Source organism: Gasterosteus aculeatus, chromosome 4 (genome assembly GCF_964276395.1).
Source record: "Gasterosteus aculeatus chromosome 4, fGasAcu3.hap1.1, whole genome shotgun sequence".
NCBI lineage: Eukaryota > Metazoa > Chordata > Actinopteri > Perciformes > Gasterosteidae > Gasterosteus > Gasterosteus aculeatus.
The window spans coordinates 30359778-30386028 of NC_135691.1; the positions used below are offsets into that span (position 1 = coordinate 30359778).

Consider the following 26251-nt stretch of genomic DNA (forward strand, 5'->3'; position numbering starts at 1 on the left):
AGGAGGTGGAGACGAAGGCGGTGGGGACTTCGCCCGACGGGCGCTTTCTGAAGTTTGACATTGAGATCGGGAGAGGGTCGTTTAAGACGGTCTACAAAGGACTGGATACGGAGACCACTGTGGAGGTGGCGTGGTGCGAGCTACAGGTGAGTCCAGACCCAGAAACTCTCCCCTCTTCTTCTTCTCCGTCTTCTTTTCTCTGTTTATCTGGATTCGACTTTATTTAAATGTAAAGTAAATCATTCATATAAAGCAGCTAAAAAAAACAAAGCAGTCGTCTCTCTGCGACTCAAACCAGACTGGTTGCACTGGGCGGCTCCAAGTCACCTCGCCGGGTACATGAGCGCCAACAAGAGCATCCTGCTCAGACCGTGTGAAATGCGAGACAGGACGACCCAGTTCACCACAGGATGCGGCTTCTGCATTATGGTGCACTGATGCAACTTCTGCTGTGCGTGTGTGTGTGTGTGTGTGTGTGTCTCAGAAAGATGGATAAGTGGTTTGGAATCTTCTTATGAATTGGAAGGCTGATTCAACTTAAACTACGGTAAACATCATTTGAAAAAAAACGTAGATGATTGATCGGAACAGGCGAAAAGTCCCAACGAGGCCGGCCTGTGCGCGATCGACTGCTACCACGTGTTTCGAGTCGCCGTGCGCGTCTCCGTCACAAGACGCACCTCGAGTCGTCCTCGATCTCAGGAGCTAAAATCGGCCTCGCCTGACGCCCGGCGTCTAGGAAACGCTGGTTCTGTTTATCAGGAAAACAAACGCTGAGAAACACATGCCTCTTTCTTCTCCTCTCTGTCTCTTGTTTGTCAAGAAGGGGGGGAAGAGGTGGTTTATCACACCGGTAACATCATCATCGTCGAATCGTCCAAATATAAAGTCTGTCTGTCTCAAAGGTGACTGAGCAACTGCTGACATGTTGCAGAGCGGTGGGAGTAAAGTTACACACATGCACGCACACGGACACACACAGAGAATCAGGCACACACACACACACACACACAGAATCAGGCACACACGCGCATGCGCTACAGCCAATCACACTCGCTCTCTGGGTGGGCACGGGAACCAGAGATCTGTGGGAGTCTCACAGATCTGGAACTTTTCTTCGGTGTGTGTGTGTGTGTGTGTGTGTGTGTGTTTCAGAGATAGTTGTGAGGTGTGGCATCTTTACATTCTTCGGCATCTGATCCAAAGCAGGTTAACTTCTGCTATCCAGAGATGGATGTAAACAGAGGAGGAGGAGGAGGGAGACGAGGCTGACAGTTTGCGTAAGCTTGACTGAAGAGCTGGTTTGATGAAGACGAGGCGAGCGGGAAAGAGAGGGAAGGTCACTCGGCTTATCTGTAGACGCTCTGTTCGACTGCGCGGTGATGGATGGGAAAGAAGAGGCGGACGCCGTTCCCTCGGAACGAGAGATAAAAGAGAAGGCCTCCGTTACCAACCCGTAAATACCTGTTGACCTCGCCGAATTCCGTTCCCTATTTCGTAGTTGTCGAGGGCCGTCAATCAGGTGGGGAACTCGTGGTAAAGTTAAATGAGGAGGGTAAAAAGGAGAAGTAGGGCGGGAAAGGAACGAGATGAAGTTCTATAAGAAGGCAGGGATGTCGGATGGAGGGAGGAGGGGTAAAGGTCAAAGTTCAGCCCCCCCCCCTGGTGTCTGAGGCGATCAGTGGGAGCCCGTCCAGCGCTCAACTGTGGTAGAGGGGGGGTAGAGCGGGACGGATGAGGGGTGAAAAGTTGGATTAGATGGAATACGTTTAAAAAAAAAATTAAGAGAATTTCATATTTATTTATTTTTAAACTTCTGGTAACCGGTGGTCTAAGGAGGAGATTGAGAGGAGGGGGACGGAGTCGTCGAGGAAACACCGGGAGCTGAGAGGTGAAAAAGGGAGGCGGTCACGTGAGGAGTTCAGTGAGAGAATGGAGAAAAGGGAAACACGGCCAGGAGGGAGGAAGGGAGTGAAAAAAGCAAAGAGTAAAGACAAAGGAAATGAAAAAGGGGGGAGGGAGAGGAGCAGAGAAGAACTGAGGACGAAACGAAGAGGTGTGTGTGTGTGTGTGTGTGTGTGACCTTAGGCCCTCAGCTGTGTTGGCACTCAAAGACCTTGAAATTTCTCTCTGAACTGCAACACAAGGCGGATTAGCCCCCCCACAACCCCCCCGCCACTCTCTCACACACAGATACACGTTTGGGACTTCAAGACTGTCCTCCTTCAAACGGCCCCTTGAGAGGGAAACTGGGCATTTTTCACCAATTTCAGAGTCTTTGTAAATTAATCCATTTTGTTTTATTTTACAATTTGCTAATTTCTTTTTTAGTAATGAGATATTCTATTGCTGGCCCGTGGCTCGGCGCTCTCCTGTCGGACAAATTCAATCCAGCGGCAATTTGCGTACAGTGTTGACCCATTTTAAGCCGCTGCTGGCCTGCATCCCGTCCATTAGTTGGTAAAAGGCCAGAAGGAGGGTAAAAAGCCCCAAAATGAGGGCGAGCGGCAGCAGCAGGAGGAAGGAAGAGGAGACGGAGATGCTCGTCGAGAGTGTTCGTCAGGCATTTAAAAAGAAGTTTCACCGAACAATAGAGTCTCTGTTCCACTTTAATCTCAAATTACAGATGCAGATTGAGAGGCTTTGCCTTAACAAGCGAGCACCTTTATACCTGTTTTATTACATACTGAATAAAATTACGTATCTCCCTCCCCCCCTCCCCCGTAACTGTATTCAACATATTAAACCTTCCTGAAGCCCGGTTTCCAGACCCGGGAAAGGCAGACTAGTTAGAGAGATTAAACATTGCATCCCGTAGTTTACTGAAGGATGAATATCCCCGGATTACTCGCTTCGACTTTCCCCGAGGTTCACATTTCTAAAGCGGCACAACGCAGCTGTGTCGAAGCAGAGGCCGCCTCTCAGTGCTGATTGAGTCTGTGTGATGTAGCATCAGCCACCCGCCCCCCCCCCGAAACACACACACACACACACTGACAGAGACTCTGTTTGCAGATTAAACATTTGCTGGTAAATGTTTTCAATGCTGGCTTTAAATAAATGTCTTTTTAAATGAATAAATACTTTACTTTGTTCCTTTATCGCCTCACCGATTACCTCTTATATTAGCAGTTGCGATAATGCCTGAGCACATGTAAACGTACGTCTGCACAGGGGGGAGGGGAGAGAGGGGGGTGTGCGTGCTGCAGCAAGCTTTGGGGATTGTTAACTTATTCATCTGGCGGAGCCTCGCTGCAGATGAGCTCACGTGTTTAATAATAGAAAAGCCCAAGTGCAAATGTTTGTTTTGTTAAACACAGAAGTTTTTTGTTTGTTTGTTTGAGGACCACCTTAAAACGATCGTGCACAGTCGGAAGGAGTCCGTTCTCCGTCTCAGCCAAGATGGACAATCACCCACCAACGACACGGGCGTGCGGGTCGGCTGCCGCTATCGCCGCGGTAACGTCACCCCGCGAAGAAGTTCCTCTCCAGCTGTTCCGCGGGCTAATGTTGCATCTCCGGGCCGCGGGGATCCGGTCGTCTCGAGGCCAAACGAGTTGGTTTCCTGTCATGCAAACCGCTGGGAGGAAGTCCGCCGCGGATGTGTCAATTGATTCGCTGCGTCGAGTCCCTCGTCCTCTGTGAGACCCCGTCGGCCTTTTGCCTTCGCCTTTGTCCCGCCACGTTTCAGACTCCCGTTCGACCTCGCTCCCCCTGTGTCTCTGTCACGTGTCAGTAACCAGCTCGGAGAGGGAAGGGGGGAGGACGGGGGGGAGAGAAGCCGTCACTTCCTCATATGCAAGCTGTCCCTGTGCTTCCTTCCGTGTGTGTGTGTGTGTGTGTGTGTGTGTGTGTGTGTGTGTGTGTGTGTGTGTGTGTGTGTGTGTGTGTGTGTGTGTGTGTGTGTGTGTGTGTGTGTGTGTGTGTGTGTGTGTGAGAGAGACCGAGTTTCCCGTAATGTTAACCAGTAAGGTCAGGCCACCCTGCCTCTTTAAGACCTTCTTTAGCATCGATTGCAGCGCAAGGCCGAGGTGTCACGTGACCCGGGTGCCCTTTTCGGGTCGTGCTGGCAGGGTTCGGGCCTTCAGATAGAAGCAGGCGTAAAAGTGTTTATAAAGTGGCAGACAGTCGGTCCGCAGTCAATCAAATACAGTTACAAATGCGACGTGTGGGTCTGTACTGGTGAGTAGCGTTTTATCACAAGCACGCAGGCACACAAATCTCACTTGACAGGTTTCAGGCTTAGTTATGTGTGACTGCGTGTGTGTTCAAGGACTGACATTTCTCCCTCCCACTCTCTGTATTTATTTAGTAGAAAGAGGAGCAAGTGTAATCCTGAACCCACACTTTTGAGTGTGTGTGTGTTTGTGTCAGAGAGCTGATTAAGTGTTTTGGCACCTTGAATAAAGTCCTCCAGCGAATGAAAAGCGCTGAGTGAGAGGCGCTTTAGAAGCTGCTGAGGGTGTGTGTTGGAGGTTAATCATACTGAATATTAATGTACATGTACGTGTGTGTGTTGATAAACACGTGTACTTTATGATAATTGCTGTGTGTCATAATTGGAAAAGGGGTGTGTGTTGACTCATGGAAAGGGCCCTGTGTGCTCACAGCTGGTGTGTGTGTGCGTCGGTGCGACATGATGAAATGCCTCACACTCTTTTTCTTTCCTCATCCCGCCTCATCTGCCCTTTAAATCAGATTCCCTCGCCCCTCTCTTTATCTCCTCCATCTATTCCTTCTTTATTTTCCCTCCCTCGTCCGCCTTAATCCCTACTTCTCCTTTGCATCGCATCAATCTCTTTCCCTCCAATTTCAAACGACGAGTGATGATTATTTTCACAGCTGCTTGCTCATTCTCTCCATGATTGATCTGTTGGTGATCCCCACTTTGGAGGCATCTCTGATCTGCTTTATGCTAAGTTGATGAGGCGCAGAAATACTACACATGTATATTTGAGAACAGGACCTGTACCTCAGACGACACTAGATTGTACTCAAGGAAGCCTTGAAACTAATTTGGCTATAACACACACGCACGCTCGCGTGTGCCTGATTAGCAAAAAACAAAAAAAAAGGGTTATTGCGTTTTTCCTTTTTGCCCAGAAAGCGTAAAACAATACTGACATTGTGAAAATAATCACTTCCTGGATATTCTCCAGCCCCGATTGGCCGGCGGGCTGCGGATCGGCTGCAGGGGATTGTTGGGTCACGTTGTTTTCGGCCTGAAATGAAGAAATCTGGGATCAGATGAACAGCGTTCTAGACACAATGAACTGAGACGCTGTATCGTGAGCCCAAAGCGTTATGTGAAACGACGGCGTGAACTACGCCGCCGAAAGGGGGCGGGCCCTCCAGGGCGCTTTATTTTCTTTGGTTTAATTGATAGGAGGCCCGGACCAGTGGCTCTGGTCGAAATTGAACTTTTCATTTTATTTTTTAATAAGAAACTATAGAAAAAACAGTTTGAATTGAGGCGTGAAAACTGTGCTACATGCGTAGGCGGCGCTAACATCTGCTAACTAAAGACTACAGCATTTAGATAAACCGAGGTTTTCTTCAACACGCGTCATTTGACCTTCATGCAGCTCTGCCTTCATGGACAGGCGTCTCTCTTTGATTATCCGCTAATCACATTACGTTGAACTGACTCATGACCAGCAAACGACGGCGAGAGGGGGGAACTACAGTGGCACCCCATTCTCTCTGCAGGTCAGCCAGCGACAGCAGGGGTGTGTGTGTGTGTGTGTGTGTGTGTGTGTGTGTGTGTGTGTGTGTGTGTGTGTGTGTGTGTGTTCAATAGACCAGACCATACAGTGACAAAGTGTGTGTGACCTCAGTCTAAAATAGATCTAAACTGCTGGTCATCTGCATCAGCGTAAAGTGACCTGTGCTTGCAAGCTTTATGCTCCACGTCTGTGTGTGTGTGTGTGTGTGTGTGAGCTCCTGTTTCCAGTTCCTGTGAACTGTGTTCACCTCTTATTTTGTGTGTGTCTGAGGAGGGAGCAGCGCCCTGGTTTCATTGTACCCCTCCCAGATTCCCCGCATTCCAACAACATGATGTCTTCTCTTAATGGAATGGAATATATAGCAAATGTGTGTGTGTGTGTGAGTTGGCGTGAACACGTGATCTGTGTGTGTGGAATCTGTACCCTATAGTTTGACTTCAGGGCTAAAATATTACTCGTTTTTGGGTTTTGATTTTGCTTGTGTGCTCCCGGATGACACATTTTTTGTTGGCCAATCAGAAGTTAGCATCCACTGGCTTGGCAAAAAGAGAAAAATCCCATTGTTTTTGGATCAGTGGAGAAAATAAGCTCTCTATGAGGAAGACAAATGTCTTCATGAGATGAAACTAAATGAAAAGAAACTAAAAGCTTTCATATAAATCACCAGAATCTTCTGTCAAAATGAACTACTACTGTCGAACTGCAGCTTTTCAGATATGTGATCAGATATGTGATATTCATCCCACAGAAAATCTATTTTCCAAATCGACAAAGTAGTTACAGACAAAACTGCCTCAGGTGAAACTAATTAATGCAACAAACAAACCAGCACTAAAGCCAAACGGCAGGGATGCGTTTGGGTCTCAACAGGTTCACTTTGTCTGGAAATGGGAAGAACAAAGTGTGGTATTGATGCCCTCTGTCTGTGTGCAACTGTCCCTGTTGGTAACTGTCGCTCTCCCTCCGCTTTTGTGCGTCTTTCACTTGTGCTGTCTCTCTCCCTCCCCCCTTCCTCCCTCTCCCCTTACTGTCGCTCTGGTTCCTCCTCTCTCCATCCTCTATGACCTAACTAAAGCCTTAAGGGGGGGGGTGAGAGATGAGAGAGAGAGAGAGAGAGACAGATCAAATGGAGAGACAAGATTTTTTTTCTTCTGTCTGGGCTATAAAGCGGCTATAAATAGCGGTAGACTGTCATCTGCGGAGCATAACTAGAGCAGAAAGAGACCGTGTGGCTGCATGTGGCTGCATGTGTCTACTCACCTAAAAAAGATTTGAAGCTTAGAAATGGAGGTGGAGGAGAAACTCTATTTTATTGTAATGTTGAACTAAACTTTACGAGACGGGTAAAGATTCAAGAGCTCAAATCTGCTCCGTGAAAATATTTTTAATTTAATTTAAGTTTAATTCACCTAAAGTGTGAAACCGAAGTAGTAAAAGGTTTGCAGCTCGCTTGTGTACTGAGCCTTACTCGTATAGTTGAAGGGCTTCAGCTCATGCTAACTTTCGTTATTGGTTAATCTTGGGATATATTGCTAATATTTTTGGCCAAGAAATGTCTGTAAATGGCAGAAGACTTTTTAAAATTTCCCCAGGCAATATTTTCTGGTTTCCAGTCTATCATTGTTACGGCTGACTCAAGGCCGCAACAAAAGAGGGGAGACCATGCCACGAGCAACGGTGCCAAACATAAGTTTATTGTGCCTCAAACACAACTTTAAACAACAAAACCAACGATGAGGTGTGAACGGCAGTATCAGTGGTGTAAAGCAAGTGTAGGGATGTGTGGTATGTGTGGGAGCAAGTGTTGGTTGTAAAAATAAAAGACATAACCGCAAATAAACTTAAATGTGCATCTGTCACGTCCTTGGAGCCCCAAGCGAGGTATGGAGCCGGACGGGCCAACCGAGCGGCATCTGATCCTCCCGTCGCCAGACCAGCGCAGGAAGAACCCCCTCATGCAGCAGAGAACCTCCCATTTAACCCCCATCGTCCCAGGTGTCCGCAATTAGGCCTGAAACGAGAGGAGGGGCAGGAGAACGACCAGAAACAGGCCAAGGGCCGTAACACCCCCCCCTAACAAAACAGGGACCACCTACGGGTTCCCTTGAGCTGCAGGTATCCCATGAAACTACGCAAATTTTTAGGCGGCATATCTTACCCAACACATTGGAGACCGGGACAACGCGTCTGCCACCACATTGTCCCGCCCCTTGATATGTCGAATGTCCAAAGTGTAGGACTGGAGGTGGAGAGCCCAGCGCATCAGGCGCTGGTTAGGAGTCTGTAGAGTGCTGAGGAAGGTTAGAGGATTGTGGTCAGAGAAAACTACCACCGGACCGGAGCCCAGATACACACTGAAATGCTGTAACGCCAAAATAAGCGCAAGCGTCTCTTTCTCTATGACGGAGTAATTTCGCTGGTGGCAATTAAATTTCCTGGAAAAGAAACACACAGGCTTGTTAATCCCCTCATCATCCTTCTGCAGCAACACTGCCCCAGCCCCAACCATGCTGGCATCCACCTCCAGGCAAAACTCACGATCCCACCTAGGAGCCACTAGAACCGGAGCATTCGATATCAGAGCTTTTACCCTCTCGAAGGACTGCTGGCATACCGGAGACCACACATACTTCGTCTTCCCTTTCAGAAGATCAGTTAGAGGTGCGACCACTGTAGAGAAATTCCTGCAAAAACACCTATAGTAGCCCACCATACCGAGAAATCTCATGAGCTCCTTCTTTGTCGTTGGTGTTGGGATGTCATCAATTGCACATACTTTAGCACGCACTGGTCTCACCGACCCCTGGCCAACCACACGACCCAAGTAGACCACTGTGGCCCTAGCAAATTCACACTTTGCCAAATTCACTGTCAAACTAGCATGAGCTAGACGCATAAACAAAGCTTGAACACGCCCCAAATGCTGTTCCCAGTTGTCAGCGTATACCACCACGTCATCCAAATACACTGCACATCCTTCCAGGTCACGCACCACCAAGTTCATTAGGCGCTGGAAAGTTGCCGGTGCATTCCTTAAACCAAAAGCCATAACATTGTAGGAGTACAGCCCCCCTGGTGTAATAAAAGAAGCAATCTCCCTTGCCCTGTCTGTCAATGGCACTTGCCAGTAACCTTTAAGTAAATCCAGCTTAGTCACAAATTTCGCCCCCCCCACTTGATCAACACAATCCTCCATACGAGGAAGAGGGAAGGAGTCAGGCTTGGTAACTGCGTTCACTTTACGAAAATCTGTACAGAACCGAGGAGTATTGTCTGGCTTTGGGACCAAGAGACAGGGTGAGGCCCAACTAGAGTCAGAGGGAACTGCTATTCCATTATGAAGCATGTATCTAATCTCATCCTCCAGGTTTTTACGCTTCTCTGGGTGAACACGGTAGAATCTTTGCCTAATGGGCTTCGCACCTCCAACGTCTATATCATGCTTTAGTAAAGTTGTACGTGACGGCGTACCTCCAAATAGGCAAGAGAAACTTCTAATCAGTTTAACTAGCTGTACCCGCTGACCAGACTCTAGATGACCCAAAACGCGTTCCAGTTTATCTAAAGCTTCCTTATTTCTTAGCCGACCAGAAAACATAACCTCATCCGGCCCTGTTAGATCCTCCACCTCTAACACAACTGAGGACGATGGCATAGCCAAACAGACAGGACGAGCTTCAGACAACTCCACCTCCCCCTCACTCCCAAATGATGCACGGGAGACATAAGGCTTCAAAAGATTAACATGACAGAGCCTGGCCTTGGTCCTACGAGCGGGAGTAGAAATTAAATAGTTCTGATCAGACAGCTTCTTCAGCACCGAAAATGGTCCCGAAAATCTTGCTTGCCACGGAGAGGTAACTATGGGCAACAGAGCCAAAACCTGGTCACCTGGGAGAAACTCTCTACGCTCAGTTCGACAATCATAACGTTCCTTCATTTTAGCTTGTGCCCTTGCTAAATTCTTCTTGGCCACCTCCTGAGACATATAGAGCCTATACCTGAACCCATTCACAAAGTCCAGTAGGTTACTTGGAGGCTGAGCCTCCTTCCAGTTGTCCTGCAACAGAGCCAGAGGACCCCGCACTTTATGACCAAAGATCAGATCATTAGGGCTAAATCCTGTACTTTCTTGGATTACCTCTCTAGCAGCCAGCAACATCCACGGTAAAGCCTCTTCCCAATCACCCTGCATCTGAACACATAATGAGCGCAGCATGGACTTAAGTGTTTGGTGAAACCTCTCCAAAACACCCTGGCTTTGAGCATGATAGGCAGACGCCAAATTATGAACTATATTCAACTGTTCTAGTACTTGAGCAAACAATTTTGAACAAAAATTTGACCCTTGATCTGACTGAATGACCCGTGGAACTCCAAAAATAGAAATAAATTGGGACAATGCGCGAACCACCGACTTAGACGTTATACTACGCAGTGGGTAGGCTGCAGGATACCTAGTACTTTGACACATCACTGTCAACAAATATCTGGAACCTGACTTTGACGGAGGCAATGGACCAACACAGTCAATAATTAGATGCTCAAATGGTTGACTTATAGCTGGTATTGGACACAGTGGAACGGCCTTCAAAACCTGGTTAGGCTTACTTGTCAATTGACAGGTGTGACACGACTTACTGTACGCCGCCACATCCCTTTTCAAACGAGGCCAAAAAAAATACAGCAGAACTCGGTCACACGTCTTCCTGACCCCCATATGTCCAGACTGGTCATGAGAAATCTGCAACACAATATTCCTATACTTTAAAGGAACAACCACCTGATAAATCGGATCACCAATAAACCCCTCAAACTGAGGCGTCCATTTTCTCATCAAGACATTATTGTGCAAAAAATAACAACACGACCGATTTCTGACCTCTTCAGGGGAACAAACCCCACCCATACAAGACTTCAAAGTGCTGTCAACTTTCTGCTCATGCATCAGCTCATCATGAGAAACAGACCAGGGGACCACAGGTAAACGTAGGCGAGGACTGGAGGCCACACTTTCAGAGTGATCACCATCCACACGCTTTGAACGAGTTACTGCACAGGCCCTGAACACATCAGGGAAGTGTACCTCACTCTCATCAGGCTTACTGCACACCAGAGGAGTCACCGTCACTCTGGCAGGCGGAGATACATCAGCCCATACTTTATCACCGGCTATGTCGTTACCCAGGATCATAGCAACGCCATCCATCGGCAACGCTGGGCGCACGCCAACGGACACCTCCCCCTGGAAAAGATCACAGTGCAGCATCATTTTGTGTTGTGGTACATTCAAAACCTTTAAACCCATTCCCACTACAGGAACGCTTGAGCCCAAAAAGGTGTCATTTGAAAATGGCAAAGTTGCAGCTGCAATAAATGAGTCAAACGCACCAGTGTCACGTAAGATCTTTATGCGCACCTGCTCTTTGCTTCCCACTAACGAAACAACACCTTCTGTAATGAAAGGCAAGTAAGATTTCAACTCTGAATTGCCTTCTCCAGTGATTCCAGCTAATTCCTGGTCCGTAGCAGACGCAGCACACATCACCGGATTAGCCCTAGAAAACGCTTGTTTTGGACGAGACTTCAGAGCATAACAATCATTTTTCCAATGACCTCGCTTTTTCTCCTGTTCAGCTTTAATACGTAACAAAAGCAACTCTTTCTGCTGCTCAAACGATAAACCAACTGGGCTTCCTCTTCCCGACAGAGATGATTCACCCAAAGTGTCAACCTTACCTGGCATCAAAACCCCATTTTCCAACAATTTCGCTTTCAAATTACCTTTAACATAGTCCTTTGTTTTTCGGCTATCCCCAATATCAACCTTAAAATACTCAGCAATCCTGATCAATTGTTTCTTAGTACAAATATCTAATCCACATTCCTGTGGCGATTCAATAAAATCTTCCACCACTTCATCCATGGCTAACAAATTCACCAATAGAGACGAAGCTTAAGTGACAAATTTATCAGTACACAAAGGCTTTCAGTTTCAACCACAGCCCCAAGGACGGCGTTTCCCCGCTAACTACCTATCCCAAACGCTAACTTACTGTACCCTAGTCTTCGTGAGGCGTAGCGGTGGGTTTTTATGCATTTACAACCCGATGGTCCGGTAAAGGCGACCAGCAAACTGGCAACCCCCCTGAAACCACGGACATGCTCCCGAGCCGATGTAGGGAAAGGGAAAATGGGAAGCTCTACCCGCCGTACCTCCACACTAAAACAATAACGCAGCTAACCCCCTATTGGGACACGCTGCTAGGCCTACAAGGAAAAACGCCAGCCCACAACTTAAGTGCACTTTAACAAACTGTCACTTACCTTCACACGTCTCCAAAAACAGCCCCCCACGGCCAAAACACACGCCCAATCCTTCCCACTCGAGTACGCCAGCACACAAATTACAACTAATCAAACTCAGGCACGTCTCCCAGAGCGCAACAATTAATCATATAAGGGCAACGGCGTCACGGGATTTCCCCTCAACCGCCAATCAACACGCACGGAAAAAGTCACCATTCAAGTTCTCATATGCCCCTCAAGCGCTCATATACAAATTACTAAATCCAAACACAACGCTCACTAAACAAAACCAAATGACTAGCATAAATCACGCGCATCCCGGACGAGCCCCCAACTTGTTACGGCTGACTCAAGGCCGCAACAAAAGAGGGGAGACCATGCCACGAGCAACGGTGCCAAACATAAGTTTATTGTGCCTCAAACACAACTTTAAACAACAAAACCAACGATGAGGTGTGAACGGCAGTATCAGTGGTGTAAAGCAAGTGTAGGGATGTGTGGTATGTGTGGGAGCAAGTGTTGGTTGTAAAAATAAAAGACATAACCGCAAATAAACTTAAATGTGCATCTGTCACGTCCTTGGAGCCCCAAGCGAGGTATGGAGCCGGACGGGCCAACCGAGCGGCATCTGATCCTCCCGTCGCCAGACCAGCGCAGGAAGAACCCCCTCATGCAGCAGAGAACCTCCCATTTAACCCCCATCGTCCCAGGTGTCCGCAATTAGGCCTGAAACGAGAGGAGGGGCAGGAGAACGACCAGAAACAGGCCAAGGGCCGTAACAATCATCAATAATGCATATAATAAAACGTATGAGGGATCCTCATATAGATATAGATGTATTTGGCCAAAATAGAATATGGGCCAAACATTTGAAATGAATGTTATTAACATAATTTATCATCTCGACAATGAAATTATAGCAGATAGGATGCGAATAAAAATATGCCATCTGCACACTGATAGTGTAGGAGGAAGAACAAGCGCACAGTCACAGCGGTTCCGTGCCTTTTTTTTGTGTGGTTTAGGTTTGATGCCACGGATCATTAAACGGCCCATTTTTGTCATTAATGCCACCGCGTTTAAGCGGTCGAGCCAGGTTTTCTTATCTCAACGGTCACTTTGGGGCGAGTTAGTGGAGAGAGAGAGAGAGAGAGAGAGAGTTGGCCTGCCACACTGCTGAGTCAATGAGATGACACACACACACACACACACACGGCGATGAGGTAGGAAGTTCTCCGCACCAGATTAGGAGTCGATCCCTCATGAGCCCCGGTTCGCATGATGTAATCGCCGCAGAGCGAGGTCACGCGGATGGTATGCGGCGCCCCGGGCTGAATGCAACGGGAAAGCCCCGTCTGTCCTTTTTTTTAAGAACGCCGCGGTCGAGGATGAACAGCTGCGTCTCTTGCAACCGCCGTCCGGCACAGGTCGTGTTCTTTTAACGCGTCGTCAGACCGCGGCATTGTGAGACGGCGTGTTTGACCTGCTTTCCGCTTTCAAGGCGCCACAAGCGGAGAGAAGGTGTGCAATCTGCAACAATCCCAGGGCCAAATGTTTGATCCCGGCAGCAGACGTTATCTTGTGTGGGTCCTTTACGGTAACTCTCCTGTATTTATAACCTTTCTATGCAACCTGTGAGCTTCTGGAGGATATTGTTGGAATCAGAAAGAGATGTTCACAGGTGCCTTTTAATATTAGCTCGAATGTTGCCCTGGTTTTCACCCAGAAGTTCAATAACTAAAATAAAGAACCTACAACAATGGGACACACACGCGTGTTTTCACTTTTAGTGATCTTAAAAAAAAGTTTGTTCTGTTTTGAAGAATCTCCTAAAAAGGAAAAAGCCCCCAAACTTCCAAGCACGATTGGTTGTTCACGTGGCTTCTGTTGTTTTGATCAGTGTGGACAAAGCGCAGGCGATCCGATCGCTTGTCACATGAGGAGAAGCAGGTATAAGTGCCGCCATGAATGATTTAATCACATCGGGTAACGAGACGACTCCATCTAACGGCTCGCCGAGCACATCGGCGTCGGCCGTTTGCTTCTCCCACCGCGTCCTCCCGTCAATCGTGGACCTTCGGGGGTGGAGCCCATCAGCATTAACCATCAGGATATGACATCACAGCAGCTAATCCTGCGTTCTCCCAAAGGATGTATGTCACGAGAGACAGAGTTTTTAAGATCTTTAGTATTTTCTGGGTTAAGAAATGTTGGTAACTGTTGGGCCTTTGTCGGATTATTGCTCAAATGAATTCAGACGGTTTGTGAGAAGGATCAAGTTCCACTGGCGGCGCACGCCGGCATTTTAACGAGGTGATTTTTGTTGCGGGCCAATACGTTACTAGAAGTGGAATGTGATTGAGAGTAAAACACAAAATGAGATTTTTATTGACGTGAATTTGTTGCTGACATCAATCTAGCAATGAGTTGTTATGACTACAATATCTTGCAAAACATTCATTTTGTTTTTGCTATTACAGCTTCAGCGCGCGCCCACAAGCCAAACATTGTCCCGCCCGTCTTTCCTGCTCACACAAACGGTGTGCGTCCAAACACACACACACACACACACGTTGTAACAAAGCAAAGTTGACGGAGCGGTCAGGTCTGTTTGTTTACTGTTGTCCTTCCTTTTGTGTGCGTTGTCTACTCATTGTGTTACGGGTTGCTAATCGGCAAACCTCTGTTGTGGAGGTCGGGCGTCTCCTCCACCGAGGAGCAGGAGGCAAATGAGATGCAATGTTCCAGCAATGTTTGATCGGAAATAATTCCTCTAGTGCTCATGTGTGCGGAGGAGAGACAGTCATACGGGTGTACTCAACACACATAGAGGGGACTTGCTCTCCTCTTATCCGTGGATTTATTACTTAAGACAAAATGGAACGGAAAAAACCTCAATGAACACAGTAGGTGGAGATGAGCCAGAGAGGAGACACTGGTTGAGATGAGGACGCAGAGGAAAATGTCAGCTGTCTCTCACACACACACACAGATGCAGACAGAGGGAGAGTAAGTGGTGGAGGGGGGAGGAGGGGGGGCTGAGAGTGGGACAGAAAGCTAATGGGCAGCTTTAGAAGGTAATGGACTGCGGATCCCCTGTGGTCTGATGGTAGTCCCATTCAACCTGTGCACTCTCATGCATTGTCTGCCCCTGTAGATTCAATATCCAGATGCGCCCCCCCCCCACCCCCACCCCTTCCCCCCAGGGTGGCTCGTACAGCCGCGCCGCTTCACTTCCCCTCATTATTCGAAATGTCAGTTGGAATCTCTCTCGTGTTGCAATTCACCACTTTACTTCCATGAATTCTGAAAAAACAAACAAACAAACATGGCATGTGAGGGGAGGGTGAACACGAACCCACGTACCCACGTTCTGTGTGCCGCCCGCACCGCGCAGCAGTTGCGGCGCCGCCCCCCCCCCGAGTCGCCTGAACCGCGCCGCCGGTCTGCAGCACATCCGCACCCCGGGGGCCACTGTTGGCGCGCACAGACGCGCCGCTATTTCTGTCTGTCAGGCATATTTCGGATGCTGTGGTCGAGCCGCCCGCCATCTGCCTCTGCGCCCATCTACGTAGCGCCGGTGTACTCTTACACCGCTTCCTTCCCCCCCACCCCCACCCCCCCCCCCCCCCGCCGGGTGATTGACACCTGGCTTTCGGCTGCAGTTGACCCTGTAATTATCCTGTGCATCAGGTGTTTGATTCACAATGAATCGAGTGCTGCTCCTCCAAATACGTTCCCCGTGGCCCTTTGCGAGGATGATACGGGTACTCCTCCCCCCCCCCCCTCTTCCCCCCATTGGAACAGGAACCTGCATGCCCTTACCAGTCGGTGCGCTTATGCCAAGTACTTTAGTCAACGCCCTTGACGGTGGTGGGGCGGGGGGGACGGGACGTCCTTAATTAGCCCAAACACTGCCACCACTGCAGCTCGGTAGCTCGAAGCAGGCACGGTGGTGGTGGAGGTGGTGGAGGGGGGTAGATGCAGAACGGGGGCAGCGAAGGGGAGAATCTTATCTGTGTTCTGCCTTCAACATCTGGAGCGCTGTTTCGATGCGGGGGGGGATCCGCCTCTCACCATGCGCGTGGTTTCTGCCACACGTCGCGCCGCCGCTGCTCGTGTTCGTTCGTGGGAACGGGGCGCGCAGCGGAGGAAGGCCGACAGCAGGGCGGAGAGTCAGCGCGCTCTTTTCTTCTGAGGCCTCAGGTGTGGCGCTTCACGTCGGGTTTCTGATGATGATGATGATGATGACTCCCCTCTCCTGTTTTGTAACGACATGTATGGCCCTTTTGTTTTGCTCCTGGATGTGTCTTTGTTAATAAGGGACATGACGTAAACTGGTCCTACCGGCCAGCGTTCCTGCTCCGGTAATGAAACAAAAAGAGCGACAGCTGCTGGATTTTCTTAAATCCCATATTTGATACGATGGGAGTAAACAGTGTGTGCACACACACACCTTTGTTGGGTGGCAAATCATAACTCCGCGTGAGAGAAAGTGTGAAAGTATTTTTTTTTCTTTCACTAATAGAACCGCAGTAATGTATGCAGTAATGAAACCCAACCTCACCCTGAGGCCACTGGAATCAGGTTCACTCAAAATAATGTCGTATCCTCCTTTACCTTTTTCTTTGATCAGGCAGGTTGAATCATGAATCATTAAAAAATACATTGAAAATACATTTTGAAAAGAGACTTGCCATCTCTTGTTTTGTTGGCAGGCGGGCTTTTTCTCAGTGACTCAGCCGTGAGACGGCTACATACACACGCATGCTATTTTCTTCTGCACATGTGATGCTCTCTTTAGCTTGGCTTTGTCGCTGCCTGTCACTGTTCTCCTGGTGTTTTCTCAGTCTGCTGCACAATTATTCCATCTCTTTTTTTAATTTTTATTCTGGCCGCCAGACTCTGCTCTCCTTTTTTGGGGGGGGTCTCTTGTTCTTTCCCTCTGTCCTGGCGCTCTGTCCTCCTCTGTGCGGAATGATGTTTGTCCGTTTTGCTCTCTCTCTCGCTGGCTATAAATAGTCTTGCGTCTCTTGAGCTGGAGGTGTTGCACATGAATCATATTTTAGCTAGTGTCCTGGACCGGACCTGTCCTCTCCTCTACTCTCTTCTTCACACATGAAGGCATCTGGATCATATTTAAAATTACTTTCGCCCTAGTAAACTGTGTGTGTGTGTGTGTGTGTGTGTGTGTGTGTGTGTGTGTATTGATATATAGATCAAATTGATTGTTAAACTCTTAAATAATCTGTTGATTCAGCTCTATTGCATTTTTGAAGGAGTTTAAATCCAACCTTTTTTTTGTTAAAGAGGAGCGGTTTCTCTAGTGATTTGATAGCATGTGCATTTGTCCTTTTAATCCCACTGTGGGTTCAGCTTGTCCAACGGCCCTGACTTTATCTTTGCCATTATATAAATGCTCATTAAGACTGATGTAATGCAGATGGATTTGTCACCGCGAACGCGTTTGCATGGATACATTTATGAACACAGTTACATGCAAACAGAGTACAGCTAGTCATGCTGGGGGTGGGGAGGAGGCGGTGGATTTGGGGTCAGTGGTCTTGGGGTAAGGGGAGAGAGACCTTCGAGGAGAAGGAGAAAAGAAGAAGAGTTGGCACACATGAATCATTTTCGATGTCCTTTGCTGACTTCATGGGATGTGAGCGAGCAACCTGTCATTTTGTGTGTGTGTGTGTGTGTGTGTGTGTGTGTGTGTGTGTACTAATGACTCATGTTTCTCATTGTTTGACCCGATTGCAAAGTGATGAGGCAGCCGTTTTGGGTTTTCAGTAAGAGCCCATTAAATCCTCGTTGCCATGCCATCAGTACGTAAAAGTTCTGTTTGACTCGGCCATTTAGGTTTCCCAATATGAATCCTGGTCGGGAGTCTGATTCCCTGCGTCCACGGCGACTTCTACTCCCCTCACTTCTGCTTGTGACTTTATCAAGAATCTTTCCTCGGAGAAACCGTGTACAAATACGGTTGCCCACTAAAAGCCCCACGTGCTGCACTTTGTACCCATCGCTTCCTTCCTTTTAAACGGTACTAGCTGCACAACCTGTTGAGATCCCCGCCATGGCGGATCCGATTGGATTGGATAGAACGGCGAGCAGACAGCGGTTGACTCGCGGTGTGCAGCGACACTCGTCCACAAGTTGCACATTTAAAAAAGGCATTTTTACGAGTGCGTTGGCTATTGATATGAATCTAGATAATAACGGCACGCAGAGTCCCAAACACACCTGTCACTGAATCAGCTTCAGCGGCATGTGGAGAAAGATTTATGAAGATTTATAGCACGCCTCGGCGTCGTTAAGCTGTCAAGTGTGTAAACAATAAGTGGAAATATTGCCCCGTAAAAATGTTTGGCGTATGAGGAAGTCGAGCTTGACACGAAGGCCTTTTTTTTAAAGGTTTGAATCCGAGGTCACAGAAAGAAAGTCTTAGGAAGTAAAATATCCCGACTTGTATCGTTACAGCATTTAACTGATGGATCATTGCACAATCACACACTCGCACGTCTCTCTTCTCCTCCAAGGATTTGCACCTGAATTGCTGACTGTCGCCACATGCTCCCCCAACCCGCTCTCCCCCCCTCCCCCCCCCTTCCATTGTGTGCATGCATACTTGGTTTACGCTTTGCTCTTTTAGACCTCCTTACTTGCTCCCTCTGGCTTCCAGCCCGGTTTCTCTGACCTCCGGTGGACCTCCGGCGGCGTGATGCACGCAAGCACGCACCTGCTTTCTTTTTTTTTTTTTTGTGTATGTTTTCGTCTCGGCCAGAAATTTATGTTGACATGACCCCCTCTTTGTCTATTTTGGCCCCCACAAGTTCTCCACATTTTCCCCTCTTTTTCTTTCACCCCAGTGTGTGTAAGATTTAGTTTAACTGTCTTCTGACACGTTACAGACCCGAATGATCACACAAAACGCTAATGAAAATAATCCTCTGTTGCGGCCTAATGTGGATTGCGATTTCTCAAAGCGGTTGCGCAACTTATCAACAAGTCTTTTCTTACACAAACAACATCAGAAAGAAACAGCTGCCGCGACGCCCGCCACTTACTCGCCTTGTTAAAAATTCGAACCTTCAACTTGCATGACCCCTCTCGCTTCACCTTCAGGCCGCGGCTGCTCCACGGTCGGGGCGGGACGGGTAAAAAGAGGAGCGTCTCGTTCACCGCCTCCCTTTTGTCATGCCTCATTTTACGGCTATTCTGAGCCGCCGTTGTGTTCAACCGAGCCTCAGAAATCACCTCGTCATCGCTCAGCGCCGCCTTTGTCTCCAAAGAAAGAAAGCTGGAGACCTCGCGTACCTGCCCTCAGTTTATGTTATGGATTGCATGCCCGTTGCGGGACTTTTTTCGTGTGTGTGTGTGTGTGTGTGTGTGTGTGTGTGTGTGTGTGTGTGTGTGTGCACGTGGATCCCTGTGCTGAAAGGAGCACAGCTCTTGTACAGGACCTTGTAAAGGTAATTGCAGCCAGATGTACTATGATTAATTACAGGGTCTCCTTTTCATGCTGTACGTTACTGTGCAAGTACTGATAAGAACGCCTGTCGGCCATTACTCCGAAGCAGAGGCTGCTGGGATAGAAAATTCCCCTCATCCTCGTCCTCGTCCGGCATACAAAAGGGAGAAAAGCAGCCGCAGAAATGTTTTGCGTTGAGGTAACTTTTGATGTGGAATGTGGAGAGATAATTGATCAAACTTTCTTAAATTATAGACCTTCTTTAAGAAGCCAAAATACTAAAGCAGTTACTCTACATGATGAGAACAAACCTCTAAATTAAAAAGTACAAACTAATTTCCCGCTGAAGAACAACCAATTATTGCTGTCACTTCCAGGATGAACGGTCTTCTTTTATAAGAAGGTCTTCTTAAAGACTTTTAATTGGGCCTTGTGGTTATCGTGGTGTAATAGTGTGTGTGTGTGAGAATTGGTGGCGTGGGCTCATTACTGTGGCCCCCGTTGTCGTCGTTACACTTATAGTTCCTGCGAATGAAGCTCATTACCAAGTCGTACAATTTGGCTTTTGTCTAAATGTCACAGCTCATTATCTGGTCCGTCCTTCCGCCTCCTCTCGCATCCCCCCCCGCCCCCCCCCCCCCCCACACCCCTTTTTCAGTACTTCTCCCCACCGGTGCTCATCCAATAACATCTGCTGCTCTCCCGTCGTTCCTTCTGATCGACTCCTCCATCCGTCCTCAAACACCTTTCCCCGTTTCGCTCGCGTTCCCTACACTCCCAGTACCTCTTCCATCCTTCCAGCCTCGTAGTTCCCGGTACCACTTACCCCCTCGTCCCTTATCAATCTAAATGCTGGCGACATCTCTGACTGTATTCCCGCTCGCTGACGTTCTTCTTTTAACTGGGATACTTGGGTCGTCTTCCAGCAGCATCAAGTTTCTTATTTTTTTGTGAAGCATGTGGTTTTTTGCTCAACAAAGGCCGTGTGTTTCTGGTTGATGTGCGCCTCAGACTCACTCAGTCCTTGTGACATTGACAATTCTGTCTCTCGGAGAGGCATTACCGAGACAGAGAGGCACCTCTGCAGTAACCCTACACCGTGTGTGTGTGTGTGTGTGTGTGTGTGTGTGTGCGCATGATGTTCAAACAGTTATTGCAGCATAGTGTCACATAATCCGACCCCCATTTCTGCCTCCCTCATCTTCTCTCCTCTCCTCAGTCGAAGTGCGCCACAGTTTGCACATTGTCGGCTCCAGCTGTCAAGGAAACTGCTGTTGCTATCGAACCGGGCTTTTTCACCCGCCGGCTCTCGTCTGGCTCCCTTGAAATTTCCCGTTTTAATGTCACCGTTGGGGGGGGGGGGGGGGTGGAAGAAAAGCCGGGCGTGATTCACTTCTGCTTCGGGAGAGATCCGAGTGTGGAACGTTTCGGCATTGTGTGTGTCGTCCCAGCAGGGATGACTTCAGAGGACAATTATGCCCATTTCCTCTTCCCCTAACCCCTCTTCCATTGTCGCCCCGGCTCTCACGTCACCTCCGCTTTCCTCCCCCTCTTTGTCGGCCCTGTGTGCGCATCTGCATGGACTCACTCATGCATCTATTGTCTCCTTGTATGTAAGCAAGGAAACTGGCCAAAGTAATGTTTTTGGCTGTTTGTCTTTGCTAATGAAACGTTGGCCTCATTCATAACTTTGTTTCGACGTGTTTGCTTCAAATTACGTGCGAGTGTTGGGCAAAGGGACAAGAAAAATAAAAATGGAACTAGGCTAATGTCTCGTAGCCGGCTCGGGCAGGAACAGACTCTCATCTGGAACAAATTAACCCCAAAACCTGCATGTCACAAAACCACAGTCGCTCGCCAGACGACTCAGAGAGGCGCGCGTGCACACATGCGCACACACATGCACACATGCGCACACACATGCACACACATACTTTTGGCTGGAACTCGTCCAGTTGTCTCTTGATTCCTCAGTTGTCGTAGGACGGCCCTGTCGGTAGCCTGCATCTGTTTTTTAACTTCTGTGATCGTCTGCAGCCCCCGTATCGGCTCCTCTCCCTCGTCCCACGCCAACCAGGCCGCAGAGGAAATGTAGGCCGCTGTGAGCGCAGGGACAAGACACGCGGGAGCAACGCCGGGGGGGCTGCGGCGGCGGCGAGATACAGAGGATTGTTGACTTGCACGTCTGATTTCTTTTAAACTTGTTTGTTCTGCAGACTTTTATTTCTCTCCCCATTTTAAAATCACTTGTTCTGTCTCATCTCGTTCCACTCATGAGCTAATCCCCCCCCTCCTATGTTTATTGTTCAGGACAGGCAGTTTTATTTGTTTGTCACTCGTACACATGGGTTTTGTACTGTGTGAATGTGCTTCAGACATCTATATCGGTGTGTGTGTGTGTGTGTGTGTGTGTGTGTGTGTCTGTCACACACACACACAGATATGTCGACAGTGTTTGTGCCAAAGCAACACATGTAAACACGCGATTGGCTGCTCTCTCTGAAGCGGTTGGTAGGACGACACAGCGTAAAAGTGGACCGCTTTGAATGTTCCGCCCGCTGGTGTTATTTAGTTCGTATGCTTTCACTCACCTCTCTGCTAGTGTCCCAAAAGAAAACGCCGTCACGGTGCGAATGCTAAAAAGTAAAAAAAAAAAAATCAAAACTTCCACGGCTGAAGGCCAAAAACCAAAAGACGAGCGCGAGGAGGTGTGACAGGGGGGAAAGCACAAGATCAAAAGTCATAGTTGAAGGTACGATTACAACAACTATTTCCCACCCAAATATTGCTGAACAAACCCGTTTTTTAAACCACGTTTCTCTGCATATCATTGCCACCACTTGTCAGTTATATCAGTAATGTGTCGGCAGCGTGCCCTTGCACAATGACAACATAGCGACATAACGGGGCTCAACTCATCAAAGCACGGCTTCACAGGGCCACTGGTCACAAATCCGATGGGGGGGGGGGGGGGGGGCTTTGGGAAAAGGTAGAGTACTTGTCTCCGTCACGTGCTCTTTGATCTGTTGGGCCTTCGTGACGTCTTCTCCTTCTCACTCTCTAAATCTAGAATAACACACACACGAAAGGTGAGTGAACTTCACACCCTTTTCAAAGCGATTCCCTTTGTCCCCCCGCCCGCTCTTGAGTTCGACTTCTATCCGAAACTGGCTGATAGCGTCAGCCGAGCGCCCATGTAATCCGCCGCGGTGCACCAGGAACACGAAGTGCCGCTATTGGATTGGATGCCGACGGTTGTTGACGATCCCCGGAGCGAAACCGGAGAAGTTCAGCCCGGGCGTTTACGATTTAATGGGCTGTAAAGGGATAGTCCTCCGATATTATGTAATCGTTTTATCCGGGACACGCCCCGCCCTCCCCATCAACCCCCTCGCCGCCGTCTCTCCAGCTTCAGATCGCCAGCTACTGTAGCGGCCTTTTAAGATGACATTTTCACCCTGCGGCAGCCAGAGAGACGTAGTGACAGGCACATGTGCACGGTTTCCCAGTAATGAAGCCGGAGACATCTGTTGCTGTTCTAGTGGGATTTTCTAGGGATTTCATCCTTGACCCCCCCCCCCCTCCTTCGTATATGGGACGCATAGAGTTCCTCAGTCGTGCCGTCCCTCTTCTAACCATTGTGACTCTGTGTCACATGGCGAGATGTTGGGGTGGAAAAAAATATTCATAGATCTGAACAATTTAAAAAATCTATCCCATCCATCATAGAAAGACAGATGCACGGTAGCTATATTGAGACGGGGACCTTTTACACACTAGCTCCCCCCCCCCCCCCACACACACACACACACACACACACACAGACACAAAAACTGATGTGTCGCACGTACAAATACAATTGCTTTATTCACACTTGACCTACAGACATGCCTCATAAGACCCCATGAGCACCGGGGGGGACTTTTGGGAGATTTATGGCTTCTTTCAAATGTCTCCTGTTTCAAATTGATCGTTGTTACGCTGCTCTCACAAAAACCATTACACTCTAAGCCTATTGCTACTGATAAGCTTCTGGTCAGAACAACGCTGAGGCAAATAATAACCCAAAAAAAAGCCTTTTAATGTGACCAATTCTGTGGCAACCTTTTGACCGTGAAAACCTTGTATCCTCGCTTGCTTCACATAACTTTATTGGACCGGTTTCCTGTTTGCGCCACAAAGCGGGGCATTGTGTTGGTTGCTTAAATCATTTCAAACACCAGCCAATGAATAGAGCTTTATTAGAGGTTATAACCAGTTTGGCTCAGCTGATTGAGGATTTGTACACAGATGCACGTGTCCTCGCTTTTACTCATTAGCTCCGTATTCGGGATTACTCCGGGTATAGCGGGATTACTTTGCACCGACTTCCTTTCATTATCCTTGGATCGACGCGACCGGCTCAAGTGGCTGAGCAGAAGGGCGTGATGAGCGAGAGAGGCAGGCTTTTCAAATGCATCCTGTTTGCATTGTGTGTGTGTGTGTGTGTGTGTGTGTGTGTGTGTGTGTGTGTGTGTGTGTGTGTGTGTGTGTGTGTGTGTGTGTGTGTGTGTGTGTGTGTGTGTGTGTGTGTGTGTGTGTGTGTGTGTGTTGGGATCAGTTAGGAAAGGAGAAGAGAGGAGCGAAAAAGGAAGATTGGCGAGGAGGTGAGGTGTGACCCAACACAGCAGAGAGCAATGACTGCATCGTGTGTGTGTGCGTGTTGCACAGCCGGGCACGGAGAAATGAGACAATAGGGCGCACAGCGAGCGGCGGGCTGAGATGGCACCTATTGTTAACGCACACCAGTGCACAACACAAACAACACCCACGTCAGGGCTTGTTATCGAAGCCATCGTCATCATGAATGGGTTTGTTTGTCCCGCCCGCTCATGTCGGACAAAGAAGAGAAACAATCAAACCCCTCCCCTCCCCGCCCCTACGGAAGATGGATACCTGGTCACATGTAGTTCTTTCATACACTCAGAAGTAAACTAAATTGTATAACCAACATACCTCGAGAGGAGAGAACCAAAGCATTTTCAACAGAAACAACCAAATAGGTTTAGGTCGGATTACAACACGCACGCACACACACACACACACACACACACACACTCATACACACATGGCCCTGATTACTGAAATATGTAGAGAGGTGATTGATGGGGAAACTAAAAACCACCCAAATAAGAGGTAAGAAGAAGGGGGGGGGTGATGGAGAGACAAAACGTGAACGGTAAACGAGAAGGGAGAGAAAGAGAGGAGAAGATGAAGGGATCACGTGGAGGGTGTAGGAGACGTGTTTCCTCCGTTTGGCTGTCATGTCCATGCAAAGGATGAGATCAGTCTCCAATCGCCCGACCACGACCCGCCCCTCTGACTTTAGCTGGAACTTATTCATCCTCTTTTCAATCATTCTCATTCAGAACAGATGCGCTCTCTCTCTGTCCGTCTCTCCCTCCCTCCGTCCCTCCCTCATGTGCTGGCTAACCATAACAAGCTGTGGCGAAGGTCTTGGAGAGTTGTGTGCAACTGAAACACGTAGATGTGTGTCGTTTTTTTTCTGCACATGCACATGTTTATGAGTGTGTGTTCTGCAGGGGGCTTGAGGTTCTTTGCAGGAGAGTATTTCCAGAGTGTGGGGGGTCTGAGAGGCGCTTTGGCTACATGGAACACAGTGGACCTTTTTTCATGGTCTATGGATGTACTCATGCACACACAGCACCCCTACATGTGGCCCCGTCCACGGCCACTGTAGGTTCTTTACTGCAAAGAGAAACAAATCGGGTCATTCACTCAACCGATGGGCTTAACGTAATAAAGATTTACAGGTCCTGGGTTGGTTTGGGTTTTTTTTTCGCTCTCAAGCTGCAGACCGGCATTCCTCCAAATTTAGGTCAGGACTCAGAAGGTTAATCAGAGGATCGTCGAAGTGGGTCAGCAGCACATTCTGGAGGAGCCGTGATGAGAAGTTTTTAGTTACAGGTTTCCAAGAAGAGTTTTTATGATTATGGCAACTAACCAGCGAGTTGGTGGCTGTGATTGGTCATGTGTGGAGTGCATCTGCAGCTCCTCTTAAAAAACTCTCCCACCCACACTCATAATTGCGTTACGTAATTGGTGCGTAACTCCGTTAATCATCTCCTATTTGTCGGACAGCGTGGTGTTGTTTTTGACGTGAAACAATGGCTGCTGTGCAGAACCATTTGATCTGATGTTAGATCACGATGTGTGGAGCCGTGTTGGTGTGTTAGTCCAAATCATTACTATTTGAAATGAGGTTAGATTGAAATACTGACATGTTCAACACCTGACTGGCAGCATCGTGCACTCCTCTCTTATCCAGTCTAAAACCTCCTTGGCCGGTGAACCGGTACACATTACAAAAAAACCTTGTGGTTGTCAAAACAGCTTCTGTTTTTCTTTCTCCTCCCTTGGTATTTGCTTTTCTTATGTAAGCACAAATTGCCGTCGCATAAAGGAAACGGACAAAGGCGATCAAACAATCCTTCCTGCTATGTTTAGACCTCCCCCTGTTCCCCGGGAGACACTCGGCCCTTTGGACAACTTCCCGTGAGAAAGCACACGGAGAAGGGCCGTACCTAACGGCGCCGGGCCCCGCCCGCCCCCCAAAAGGCCCAGTGGGGCGAGACCAGCGGATCCGAGGGTATCTGCCATGCAGGGACGCATGGGGAGCTTTCTTTCCTGCCCTCAGCTGGGCGAGAAGTCCTCATTTGTGTTTTGTTTCGCCCGGCAGGTC

General features: G+C 48.5%; 1 protein-coding gene across 15 annotated transcripts in view; it reads left to right on the top strand.

The window, feature by feature from the left end:
- The first annotated feature begins 6 nt into the window (after positions 1-6).
- wnk1b (WNK lysine deficient protein kinase 1b) overlaps positions 7-26251 on the top strand; it is a 66184-nt gene continuing 39939 nt past the window's right edge. For all 15 annotated transcript variants that reach the window (XR_013467262.1, XR_013467263.1, XM_078100257.1 and 12 more), the window contains exon 1: positions 7-146. The gene's annotated coding sequence lies outside the window, so the exon portion shown is untranslated. The remainder of the gene's footprint in view (positions 147-26251) is intronic.